At 33.1% G+C, this 14,494-nt stretch overlaps 1 protein-coding gene across 1 annotated transcript in view; it reads left to right on the top strand.

The window, feature by feature from the left end:
- Nucleotides 1-11,317: 11,317 nt before the first annotated feature.
- Nucleotides 11,318-14,494, top strand: part of LOC129913369 (protein unc-80 homolog) — a 48,762-nt gene continuing 45,585 nt past the window's right edge. Inside the window, exon 1 of the mRNA XM_055991996.1 lies at nt 11,318-11,773. The gene's annotated coding sequence lies outside the window, so the exon portion shown is untranslated. The remainder of the gene's footprint in view (nt 11,774-14,494) is intronic.

Raw genomic sequence — 14,494 nt, forward strand, 5'->3', positions numbered from 1 at the left:
ACTGACAGAACTATTAATCAAGTATGTGTGCATTTTCTATTCATATACGAAATTAACACACACTAGCTGACAATTTTCAGCCCGTCGCGCCACATTGGATCTATATCTTCTCTATCTATATTCTATTTTTAAGAATTGACATGAAAGTTCTAGCTAGTGTTGGATATCACTAGATGGGCCATAACGACGACGGCGGCTATAATATGTATATATTCATGCGTTTACTTTTTGCTATGCTTATAAAAGCTGGTTTCGGTCAAGAGGCCATTGTATTATTTTCCTAGTTATTATTCGGGAAAAAGATGAGAGCTGATAGAGAAAATGAAGGACGGCATATTGTACAAAAAAAAAATACAACAACAACAAAAAAAAATACAATCCGACCCTGATATTTTTGACAACCTGCAAAACATTTTTCTGACTGTTTCAGAGAGATTAGGTGGTATTTCGAAAATACTATCCGATATGGGGGTGTTTTAGATTCGGGTGAGAGAAAAGTTCTGAAAAATGTTTTCATTACGGCTGATGTTGATTGCTCATAGAAGCTTAATGGTGTGCAGCTGTAAGCATTCTCGCGGAGAGCGAGAGCAAATATTTTTTTTTTTTTATTTTTTTTGAAAAAACGAAAATTTTTCAAAGTTTTTTGTTTTTCAAAACAAAAAAAAAGTTTCTATTTAAAGATTGGATGACACAGATACGAATTCTTTTAGAGGTATTGAAGCAGTGGGAGAGATTTTATACTCTGTATGCTACCTTTTTCCTATGTTGTGACTATTGTATGCTTTGAAGAAGTTTCCAAAAATATACTAAACCACCTTAGTGGCTATAGAGAAAAATATTTCGTTTTACTTTTATATTTTTTTTTTATTTTTTACTTAAATGACGAAATGGGTTTTGCATACTTCTTCAACAATTGAATTTAAAATTTTTACTTTAAATAATGGATGGTTCTAAAAATGTACCAGATGAAGTTTTATAGAACTTTTACTTTCACTAAAGTGTTTTCTTTTATTTTATTTTTTTTTTTTTGTTTTTTTTTTTAATTTGGTTTATTGCCAAAATGGCCCACGATAAATTTGTAAGATAATTTTTTGGTTGCCAATTATATTTTGTCTTTTTTAGTTTGATAAAAAGCGTTGTTGGCTGACAACCTTGTGATGCAGTTCCGGTATCATTTAATAATGCTGCTGCTGTATCGAATTTCTGCTATAGGCAGGAAATTTTAGAATATTTTTTTTATTTATCTGCGACTTGTGAGTCATGAGTTATGAGCCTTTCAATTTGTTTTTAAAGAGGTCTATGTGTTTGATTTTAGAAACTGCTTAAAAGTTCCCAAAAAAAATTAGCATCCATCAGTTGATTTTGTAGTTGATTTTAATATTTGTATAGTATTATTCGTATTTTTGTACAGCTCAGTAGATACCTACTCATTTTTCATTTTAAACGCAAAACAAAAATAAATTATGGTAGCTAGTATTTGTTTTGACAAGCAGCTCTGTTTCGATTCAGGAGATTTTTTTGTATTGTTGGTTGAAAAATATGATCTTTTTCGAGTGCAAAGCTTAACGCTATAGACTCGATGAATGAAATATTTTTTTATTTCTGAGTTTTGAGTGCATTCAAAAACCTTTTTTCTATGGAAGCAGAGGATTCAAATGCTTTTAAAAGAACTTAGCACTAGATGTTGGAGCCCAAATGGCAATAACTATTAACCTCTTAGATTTTTCTATATAATACGAAAATGTTACGCATACGCCACAGTGACCCCAAAAATCGTTCGATTTGTCTCTGAATGACTACCAACATAGCTAATAGAGAAATTTACGGAATTAAATTGGCAATTCTAATATTTTCGATACACCTACCGTTGGTTGTATCATTTGTTCTATTTGAGAGTCATTTTTGTATGGTCCTTTATGTTGAAAACAGCTCCGATTTATTTATGCTCCATTATTATACTTACCTATAGAAAGCATTACAATAATAAAATATTGAAATTTTCTGTTTTAAATGCTGACTTTAATTTTAATGAAGTGTGAACTTGAAAATAGTTAGATGGTGCTTACAAATTTTTAATACCTCACAAGGACGACACTAACGGAAAACCAACGATTTTTTTTAAATTTTATTTTTCGTCGTATAAATGCTTTGACATTTTTGTTTAAATAATGTGATACCATAGGAAAAAAATGACCAATCTTGACCATTTCTATGTTAGAAGCATTTGGCAGTTTTATGCCAAATCGTGCCCCATTTACACGACTTGCAACTAGTCGTGCCACAAGTTTGTGGCATTGTCTCATGCAATCAATTAAGCAAAATATTGAACCTTTCTCTTTAAAACAATATTGAAAACTGAAACTTTTTGATTTTCAAGATTTAATTTTAAGTTCTCCAGTTTTAATTTATGGATTCGCTTAATTTTAGTTGGTCTTTTTGTCCGTTAGTTTTATTATTAAAAACCACCAAAAATGTATGTCATTTTACTTTAATTCTAAAATTATTGACTTCAAAGCTAAATAATTTTCGTTGACTTTAAGTTTTTTTTTCTCTCAGTGTATAGGATTACTTTAGTTTTCTGTTTTCTTTCTTCTTATAACAAGTAATCGAAAGTCCAAAAACCAAGAAATCTGCCCCCCCCCCCCACAGTGCTCCTGTTCTGTAACTTAATTATATACCTTGCGTAGCTATGAAATCCATGTTATCCCCTGAAAAAAAAAATGTCGTTCCAAATCATGATTTCTTCGCTCATAAATTATGAATTTTTAGAATTTATGTCTATTTAGTGGAATAAACAAAAAACAACATAATTGTAGTGAGGAAGCTTATGGGTTCCATAGTTTTATTTTGTACATATGTAGTTTCATTTACATGATAGATAGGGCAGTGAAACCCGAACCAAAATGTGACGCTTAACTCATAGTATAGTTCAACATCAAAAAGTCATTCTTTAAAAGAATGTCGGTTAATACATTCATACGGGAAGGTATCGATAATGTAAATGTATAATATACATTGTATATACAATTCACCAAAATTGTTACAATTTTAGTTAAAGACGACAACGCTATTTTTTGTTTTTTTTTTTTTAGAAATACTAAACAATTTTTATTTTTATTGTTTTTTATACATAAAAACAATTTTTAAAATTAGTCACCGCACAAAAAAAAAAAACACACACATATTAAGATGCCAAGTTAAAATTTATTTTTTTTAAGGAAAATATTGTAATAGGCTGATTTTTTGTAAACACAGGTTTATTTATTTATTTAATCCGTTAATAGCCTAACGTTAGAATTTAAAACTATTTATGTACATACAATTTAATAATAAATGTTTACCTAAAAAATAAATAATAACTATAATATGTTAAAAAAGTTTTCTTTAAATGTTTTGCTTTTGACATTGTCGTTTACAGATGAGATCAAAAAGTAATATTTATTGAAGACTGAAATCAATTGATTTAATGGGCTATTCACACCATAGTTTGTTCTGCTGAAAATCGGACATAAAGGCAATTGTCTTCTTATGCTAGTTTGACTATAGCTGAAATTTAGACGACACAGAGTTGATGGACATATTATTGAACCATTGATTAATTTGACAATAAAACAAAGCTGGCGTTTCAATCTGTGAAAAGTCCTGAAGTATCCTCCATCCGCAAAGTTGTAGCTGAGCTAATTTTACTTAAAATTGTCCTTTGCAGTTTTCCGAAGTTTAGAAATTGCAACATTTCAATACATTTTTTTAACAAAATTGCATACTTTTGCGATTTCTATTATTTTTGTTTTATAATATCAACTTTTCCGCCAGTTTCACGTCAGCACCAAAATCATGAATTATGGACCGTTTTTTTTTTTTATTGTAATTTTCCAGTACTAGGAACGAATAGGATACAATTTGTTTTCTTAGCCCTAATTTTTCAATCGTCAGTTAGACTATCTGAAGAATAAATATCAGTATAAAAAAAAACTTTTATTCCTAGGAATGAGCTCTATCTGAGGTTTAACTGACTATTGAAAAATTGGCCCTTAATTTTATTTGATATTTCTTAAACAAACCAATATCTTCTCCATTACGGTTTAGAACAAAAAAAATAATAGAGATTTTCTGTTAACTCGTTATCGAGCTAAATCGAAAACTACTATAATATACAATACTAATTTAATACATTTTTTACATCCGATTTCGATCAAATTCTTGTATTATTTTCATTTTTTTTATGTGTTGTTGAACACAACTCAAATGTCTAATGTGCCATTATTACATATGCATCTAAATATATTTAATTAAAGCTTATGCCTTTTTTTAAAAACGTAAAACCCATCAAAATGATAGCCATTTTTCATTTAACATTGTTGGCAAACCAAGAACTTAATGTCTGAGGATTTCTTGTTTAATGACACATCAAGTTTTTAGCTTTTTCGAATAAGTATAATCTACTCGTACTACGTATAATTTAAGTTATTTGTGGTATGATAATTTTTTTTATGAGCAAGTGTATTTCAGATTCGATTGCCTTTGCCGCCACCTATAACAAATATTTAAATAACTGGCAATTCGCCATGAACTTCCCAATAAACATGGTATTTCAAAATTGTTCAGTCCTATTCACACCTAAATCGCAATTTCAAAAACCATGTTGGTATTAGTTTGGGTTAATTTTAGAAAATTTTCTGATAGCGTTGCATAAAAAAAGAAGAGGAATATTTTAAGACACTTTTTGCAAACTATCGGAAATTCTATTGTGTTTTTATTGTGCCAACTCAATAAGAATGGAAAATTTATTTCTTTTGATTAATAGCAACCTGTTGAAGGTAATTAAAAAAGGCCTAGGAACAAAATGATAGTAAAAGAACTAATGACAATTAAAAATTTGTAATATTTTTTTTACTAAGAACCTAGGAGTAAATACCTCATATCAGACATTCTGGCTGTAGAAAAGGAAATACATGCAAACTAAATCTTTGGACATACAAATTCCAACTGATGGAAACGGTCATTATGAGATCACATCATTGGAAATTATTAATAATAAAATTCACTATTGGGGCGCAAGTACTAGATCAAAGATTTAAGATATAATAGTCTAGATGAGATAGATAGGCTTTAAATAGTAAAAGTGTGTGCATACTTTATTTAACATGGAGTACTGTACAATTACGAGTCAAAAAGCACAAGTGAGCACCAGGCTTTATAGTGTTACTTTTGAATTAAAGATTTTGAAGTTTCTACAATGGTTCCACAAACCGTGTTATGAAACCTGCATGTAAGGAATTTTTGCTTCTGATATCAATTAGACAATACCACTATAAACTCTATAAGTTGATACGCTACGCTTGTTGAAAAATTGTTTATGGTATTCTAATAGCTTGGTTTCACTAAAACCCAAATAATTTCGCAAATTAAGTCAGTTCAGATTTCAAATTAAATTAATTTCCTATAAGATTTTTAATTCAAAATGAAATAGTTTGCGAAGTTATCTCATTTGGGTTCTAGTTAAAAAAGGCTATAAAACTAGACTCAGGTACGTTTGAAACAAAATATGAAACAAAAATTTTGTAGAAACTGTCATTTGCCTCTTGGCTTCACGGTTGTCAATCCGATGACCAGATTTTCTATGTTAAATTTTTAATAAATTCAAAATTTAATAAATTATGTCAAAACTGCTTTGTCATGTTGTTTTAATTCTCTATGGAAATAAAAGATTGGGTCTAAAAAAATTGCACTGCACTGATTTATTGCGATGCTGATAGACAGATGTGACGTAGGATTTTTTAAATGACTGGCCTATAATAATGTATAATAATGTATATAATAATGTACCACTTGTTTCATTCAAAAATAATTTGATATTTTTTTTAATAAAAAAGGACATGTTATGTGGTCTTTTAAAAACTATTGTATGCCATATTTTTAGTTAAAAATATAAAAGGTTATTTTTATATCAACCTCCCGAGATTGTTTCAAAACAAGTCTATTTCAATTAGTTAGGTCCACTGGTTTTATTTTATTTTTATGCTTTTTCTAGTTTGTTTTAATAAAACCCAAAAGAAATACGCAAAACGCAAGTAGACTGAACACACTACTTAATCCCTTCGACATTCACGCAAACATTTTTTTTTTAATTTTACACTTTAAAATGATAAGAAATATCTGGGTGTAAATTGCTTTAATGGAATATACGAACCTTAAATATATGTATATTTTTGCAAAAACCGGCAACGCCATATTCCGTTCTCCTCATTTTTTGAGAAAAACTAAAAACGCAGTTTTACTAGAATCAATAAGACTATTACGTCCCTGTGCACGAACGGGTTAGAATATTCCTGCAGCGCCTCCCCGCTTGTCGTAAAAGGCGACTAAAGGAGTAAATTTAACTAGGCCACAAACACCAAGGTGAACCTAGCGACACTTAACACCTGTAAACTTTCCCAAAAGTGTGCATGCCAGTCCCTGGGTTGGCACGACTGGAGATCACCGGTGCTGTTAAAGATAGATCAAATACAAAACTGGAGCATGCACGCGTCGAAACAAAACAAAACAACAACAACAACAACGTTTCGCAAGATTTTGTGAACTGAAGCATTATGGAAGTACTCGTCCAAGGAAATGACACTACCCCGCCAGGCACTACCATTACTAATGGTACTGCTCCTGGACCGAGCAGCAATGCTCGGGTCAGAGCTAGACGGATTCCGGGGGCTAGCAAAGTAATGCCGCAGATTAGACAGAATCTGAGAATTGCGAGTTGGAACGTTGGGAGTATGACAGGTCGAAGCTTCGAGCTGGAAGAGATGATGATAAGAAGGCGAGTAGACATCTTGTGTGTCCAAGAAACGAAATGGCGTAACACGGGAAATAGGGCTCGTTTCTTGGATACAAGGACAAAAAATTACAAGATGTTCTACTATGGAACGGAAAAGGGTAAGAACGGAATCGGAATCATCCTTACAAAAGACCTCTTAGGCAGCATATTATCCATTTCGAAATCCAGTGACCGTTTGATGTCCCTTAAATTGGTGATTAAAGGAAAGTTGTGGAATATTGTCACTGCATATGCTCCCCAAATTGGATGTGAGCAGGTGGAAAAAGATGCATTTTGGATTGATTTTCACAACCTACTTAAGGACATCCCAAAGGAAGAGTTTTTGTTCGTGGGCGGAGATTTAAATGGACATGTCGGGAAAACAAACGAAGACTATGAAGATTGCCATGGAGGCCTCGGATACGGCACTAGGAACTCTCCTGGTGAAGACATCCTGAGCTCGTGCAAAACATATGGTCTTATCGTACTAAATACCATGTTCATCAAACAAAGCCGACACCTGGTCACTTACAGCAGTGGTGGAAATGAGACCCAGATTGATTACCATTTGGTATCTAGTTTCATGAAACCTCGGGTCAAGGATTGTAAAGTGATACTGGGAGAAGCGATCGCCCACCAACACCGTCTCCTACTGACAGAATTTTTTATTGAGACAGTGAACGACAACAAACAGACAAAGACTTTTGGGAAGATCAAATGGTATAATCTGGATAAGGAAAAAGGCGAAGCTTTTATTTCGAATATGCAAAACTATCTGTATAACAACACCAACATTTTTCGAAATGAAGAGAGTACAGCACAAAGTATGTGGGACCTCCTACAGCGAACTTGCATAGAAAAAGCCAAAACACTGTTAGGGGTTTCAAAAGGACACAACCAACAAGGCAAAGAAACATGGTGGTGGAATGATGAAGCTAAAGCAGTTGTAAGTAAAAAGAAAATGGCTTTCAAAGCTTGGTCGAAGTGCCCCTCTAATAATACAGAGCAAAAGTCACGCCTCGAAGTGGAATACAGAAACTGCAAGAAAGAAGCGAAGAAGATATGTGCCCAAATTCAAGCCAAGAATACGGAAGACCTATATCGGGAGCTAGATGAAATTTCTACCCCGACTGCTGGTGCTATTCAAGAGCTACGACAAAACGTGAATAAGGGCGCAACCATTTTCAAAATAGCCGCTCAAAGAAGAAGAAATGCTCAGGAGATCTGTTCGCCGAAGTTTATTAACAATGCTCAAGGCCAACTACTTGTGGAAAACGACGAAATCCTCCACAGGTGGCGACAGTATTGTGACGAACTTCTAAATGAACAATTTCCAAGGCTACACTTTCCAATAGCTTCACCTAACTTAAGCGAAGTATCCGATGTCACAGTCGAAGAAGTTAGTGAGGCTGTAAAATACTCCAAAAAGGGAAAAGCTGTTGGGCCAGACGAAATACCCTCAGAGTTTTGGAAAAAGATGGGAGACATCGGGTCTAGATGGCTCATGGTTCTTGTTTCCAAGCTTATACGAGGTGATCGAATGCCTAATCAATGGAGGGAAAGTTATCTTCTTCCAATATACAAAGGGAAGGGTGATACTCGAAGCTGTGATAATTACCGTTCGATTAAGCTGATGTCACACACCATGAAGATCGTTGAGCGAGTCTTGGGTAGCCGACTGCGAAAAATAATAAGGCTATCTGATGACCAGTGCGGGTTTGTTGCGGGTAAATCAACCACAGATGCAATCCAGAGTATAAGAATCATTATGGGAAAACATCGAGATTTTTTTTTGTTTTCTTATGGTTACAATGTATTGCGACTTGAATGCGAATATCTTCCAAACGGTCAAAGCAACCAATTTGAGGCCAAGGACCCTTTTTGTAGAACATTCAAGCCCCTACAATAATCCATCTTACTAATTTAATAATAATAGAAAATTTTGAAAAGCAAAAAAAGTTCCTACATTCTTTTCCAACTTTGACCTCGAATATCTTTCAAATGGTTAGATTAATAAAAAAAGTCAATAACACCCCCCCTGTGGAGCAATCCGCCTCCTACAAGAATATGTCATGCGCGTTTGATCATTAAAACATCGAGATTCCTTGGAGGATTTGCATGTGGTATTGGTTGATTTTGAAAAAGCATTCGATCGACAACCACGAGATCTGATATGGGTGGCCCTCAGACAACGAGGAGTTCCGGAAACCTTTGTGCGGATAATTATGGACATGTATGATGGAGCAGTAACTAAAGTAAGATGTGCAGCTGGAGTCACCGAAGAATTCGAAATCACAGTAGGTGTACACCAGGGAAGCGTCTTGAGTCCTCTGCTCTTTATTACCGTTCTTGATTACCTGCTTGAAGGCAAAGTGACGGACCCAAAAGTGCATCAGTTATTCTTTGCTGACGATGGAGCCATCATAAGTGAAGACCCGATATCCCTGCAACGAGCACTTGATGTATGGGTGGATGTTCTAGAAGGTAGTGGGTACCGCATAAGCGCGAAAAAGACAGAATACCTATGCTGCCCATTTTCTGATCCACACAGGCCTATTCCTGATATTTATTTGAATGGTGTAGTGCTTCCCAAGTGTGAAAAGTTTAAATATCTGGGGTCTATGATAAATAACGAAGGTACTTGTGATGACGATATCAATCATCGCGTAAGCGTAGGGTGGATGAAGTGGCGGGAAAATTCTGCCATCTTCTGTGATCGAAAAATGCCCCCTAAGCTGAAAGGAAGACTCTACACCGCAGTTGTGCGTCCAGCACTCACATACGGTTCACAATGTTGGACAATGTACAAAAAGTATGAGAGTAAGTTAACGGCAGCTGAGATGAAGATGCTTCGTATGACAGCAGGAGTAACAAAGCTTGATAGAATTAGAAGTACGAAGATCCGAGGAAGCCTTCATGTTAAAAACACCATCTCCCAAAAAATTGAACACGACCGACTCAGTTGGTATTGCCATGTTCAAAGGAGAGATCCTGAGAACCCCGTCAAAAAAGCAATATCATACAACGTTCCAACACGAAATAGAAAGAAAGGTAGGCCTAAAAACTCCTGGTACAAGCAAATGCAAAACCACCAGCATTCAGTTGGCCTTAGAAATGGAACAATACAAAACCGGGAGGCTTGCCGCCGATTTCTGAGGTCAACCCGGCGAACCCCACAGGCGGATCACTAGTGTGAAGCAGTTACGTGGGATAGTTATGATCCCCTCGACATCGAGATCATAACAGCGCCGAGAAAAAGGAAGAAGAAGAATAAGACTATTACGTACACAAAATTTAATCAAAATCGTTAGAGCCGTTTTTGAGAAAATTGCATTACCTCGAAAACGTTATATGGGCTTCAGATTCAATTTCACATTCTACCACCGCAGGGTTTTGTGTACATATCTTTTATTTCAATATTGGCTCAGTTACAAGTCTATGTTTGCTCCGAAAATCTTTTTATAATTTTATAATTTTTTTTGTTAGCAATTAGATTTCAACGGTCACTGTGGCGTATGCGTAACCTTTTCCCGTACACTTTTAATAATTTATAAAATGTTTTATATATCTAAATTTTTTATATTAAAAGAGAAAAAAGGATTCAGGGATAAACATCAATATACAAAGGTACCTACAGAATATCTAACCTAGTCATCATATAATTGCCTCAATCCTATGTAGGTACAAATTTACTCCGCTCTTCAACAGGTAGCTAGGACATAAAATCCAAATCACAAAAGAAAAGACACACCCTTTTCATTTCAATATATCTAATGGATTTCTTGTATAAAATACTCATTGATTCAATTATCGTAATTTAAAATGAATTTCATTCCCAATTGAGTATTACTCGATGCATAACCATAACCACATTCAAACAGGTATCTCTACACGACAGATTTTCGACAGTCTTATTTTTTGCTTTATTTACAAAATAATTCCAATACCATTCCAAAAAAAAAAAAAAACAACACAAAGTCTGTCACCAGGTCGTTCCCTAAAATTCAAATAAATAATAAATTCACCGATTTACTCTTACTACGAACAGCTGACAAAAAAAAAAACCTAAACACAACTTCTTTGTAAGCCGGTTATGAATGAAATGCAAAATTGAATCCACAAGTTCTTTTAAAAAATATATACACCGGTAAATGATATTTACACTGTGCAATTACCCAAAACACGCAATCTCCACAAATCCCCAAACTACCATATGACCAGACTTTACCACCACTGACCCATATCCTTTTTTCCATTTTTACTTCATTCCTCGTTCTATTATGTTTTGTTTTAAATGTGTGTTGCGAAAAGGAGAGTATAGAGAGCCAAGGATATTATGTTTGTTTACATTCACAAAAACCACCCCCGCATCCTCGCAACAATTACACAAAAGGCTGCTGCTGCTGCTGAGCTCTGAATCCTTCAATATTTTTCTATCTACACCAAATTTTTGGAGCTGTAACCCAAAAGTCGCCATTTTATTTTCATCAGTCTTTAATCGAGGGCAGCCACATCTACATCTTAATTTTTCTATAAAACGGTTTTCCAAAGTTGCAAATGAAAAATTCCCATCAATTAATTTGAAAAAAAAAGGTAAAAATAATCAAGTTGATTGCTTAATTCTCTTAGCGAAATCCTTCGCGATAACAAAATAATTTGTTTGGCTTGCAATTTGTCGGATAATAGAAAGAAAAAACCCCACTTTTTCATGTCTCGTTGAGTGAAAATTTATTATCTGGGTGTGCCCTCGTTTGGTTTTTCTGTGTGGAAAACCTTTCGTGATAAAGTTATTCTTTATGATATAGCTTTTGAGTGGGTGATAATAGTTATCAGTGAATTTGAGCTAATTGATTGTGAAAAATCATGAAAGTGAAAATTTTTTTCAAATTTTTTCACAGTGAAATGAAAAAATCAAATATGGCGAGGATTTGTGATTATGTAACCTGGTTATCTAGTAGAGAAGAGGTAATCAGTTTTTTTTTTCTTTTCGGTATCCTCTCGAGTCTCTGTACCAAGATGGAGGACCCGTTTTTGGGATACATTTTTTGTAAAATAGCCGGAGTCTGCGTTCATGCACGCAGTTAAATATCACAACATTATGCAGCTGACATTGACATTTTCACAGATGTCTTGAAAACATAAAGTTTTGAAAGAGAGAGAGAGAGGAGACAAGATGTCCTGAAAATGATGTTATGAAAGATGACACAAAAGGACACGAAACAAAAACACACACTTGACAGAGATTTTCTATGCATCGTTATATTCAACATGCAATCCTTTTCTGATGAATAGGCTACCTGTTGGTTGTTTTTGTTATTATCATCATCATCCACTTTTGAAATATTTTGCATAATAGTAAACAAAGAGAGAGGAAGAGAGAGAGTTCCTTGACATGAGAGTGAAATTTATGTTGTTTAGTATAATAGTTTTCTAGGTTTTGCGTGTCATGCGATCTACGATAGGACTTTAAACGGAACAAAAGGAAAGAATATAAACAAGAATCGCCATCAATTTTCAACATTAATCGCATGTCCTTTGCGTATCATTAGTGTTGAATCTAAGCGGTTTGTCATTATTTCTAATTTGAGTTATTTTTAATCCGGATGTGAGGTTGTTGTTGATGTCAAATATAGGCTTACGTGCTCTCGTGTTAAGTGGAACTTGTTATGTTCGATTTTTTTCAATAGAAAGTGTTTTTTATAATTTTTTTTCTATTGAAAGGATGTTAGATTTACACTTAAAGTTCAAAGAAAAAGGAGAGTGTTTATTCAATAGTAGTAAAATATCTAGAATGATATTTTTGTATTAAAGTATTTTCAAAGCAAGAGCTATGATATGATGCTTGATTCTTTAAACAAAACTTCATTGACTTGTGCTAACTTTAAGTCCGAATTAGAGATTTTTTATCTAAAATATAAAATTTGGCAGAGAGATTTAAAAGTATAGCTTTCATTGTTCTCTCCGTGTGTTTTTATTTTTGTTATCTATCTATCTTTTTTAAGAGATAAATGTACATAAACGAATAGGAAGCTTTATTACCGACTTCCAAAAAGGTGGAGGTATTCAATTCGCCTGTATTTGTTTTTATGTTTGTTACCTCATAACTTTGGACTGAGTGAACCAATTTTGATAATTCTTTTTGTATTGGAAAGCTGGTAGCTGCAATGTGGTCGCATTTCGTTCAGTTATAGCCATAGGAACTATTAGAAAAACCATAAAACCCAGTTTTGATCCATGGAAGTCGGTTTTGTTTTTTGATAAAAAAGAATATTTTAAAATAAAAAATTGAGTTTTTTTTTGAAAAATCAAATAGAAAATAAAATTAACAATCAAAAATACTTATATCTACCTTTTTACTTGTGATATACGTACCATAAGCCAAGTTCAGGATTCGAAAGAAAAATCGAACTCGAGATAACAATCAGACATGAAATTTCGATGATAGAAAAAAAAGTGGATTCCGCAATTCTGTCTGTCAATATTTCTGTCTCTTTCTCGAGCTACTGCCCAACTCACTGGAGTGATTCGGTTGAGTTTTTGGTGATTCCCTAGGAGGGAAATTGAAATTTTATTTTTAGGATCAAAATTAACGGTAATAAGGTCCTAATAAAACAATAATCAACGATATCTGTCATTGAACGGTTTTTTGTTTTATGGTTTTCTCCTCAAAGAATTAAACAAATTTCAATATTAAAATTAAATCCAATATTAAAAAATTTCAAAAACAAAATAATATTTTGGATACCTACATACATAACGTCAATGTCTTTTTTTTTTGAAAATTAAATGTTTTGAAAACGGGTCGATCCATTTTTTTTAATCTTTTAAATAATAATTTCTTTTTTTTTTTGAAAATTTATCATTAAACTAGTAAAAACGTATTTAAAAAAAATAAAATGCACGACTGGGGTCGCACGTACTTGCTCTTATGCTAAAAGTAACTCTAATGTTAAAGCTTTTTATTTAAGAAACGCCTTTTTAAATTATGTTTTACAAAAAAACCAAGTAGGTATGCCATTTTATTACTTGCATAAAAAGAAAAAAATTTTCGAAAATCGTTAGAGCCGTTTTTTAAAAAACAATTTTTTATATATGTATAAAAAATTTCTAACATTTAAAAAAAAAAAGTTGGTATGCCATTTTAAAGAAATAATTAATTTACACATAAAAACGAAATTTCAAAATTTTTCACAAACCCAAACCCAAAAAATTGATATTAAAAATCCAAAAATGCACTTTTTGAAAATTTTCTAAAATTTTAATATTACCTTTATCTAAACGCCTTTGCATAAAAATTTTCGCTGAAATCGGATTATTTTTGTACGAGATATTCAGAAATCAAAAAAACCGTTCTATGACAGGTACCGTTAATAACGGTACAAACAATATTTTTTTTATTTCAAAAGTTGGCTCTTATATGTAATACTACACATGAAAATTTTAATCAAAATCGTTAGAGCTGTTTTTGAAAAAAATTAACTTTTCTATTTCCGTTATATGGCAGGTACCGTTAGTTTTGGTCATAAAAAAAAATTTCAATTTCCCCTCTAGGGAATCACCAAAAACTGCTAACTACCAAGTTTGAAGAAAATCACTTCACTCGTTTAGGCTGTAGCTCGAGGTATAGACAGAATTGCAGGACCCACTTTTTTGGCATTCTCCATCATCGTAATGTCATGTAAAATT

Source organism: Episyrphus balteatus, chromosome 3, assembly GCF_945859705.1.
Source record: "Episyrphus balteatus chromosome 3, idEpiBalt1.1, whole genome shotgun sequence".
Lineage (NCBI taxonomy): Eukaryota > Metazoa > Arthropoda > Insecta > Diptera > Syrphidae > Episyrphus > Episyrphus balteatus.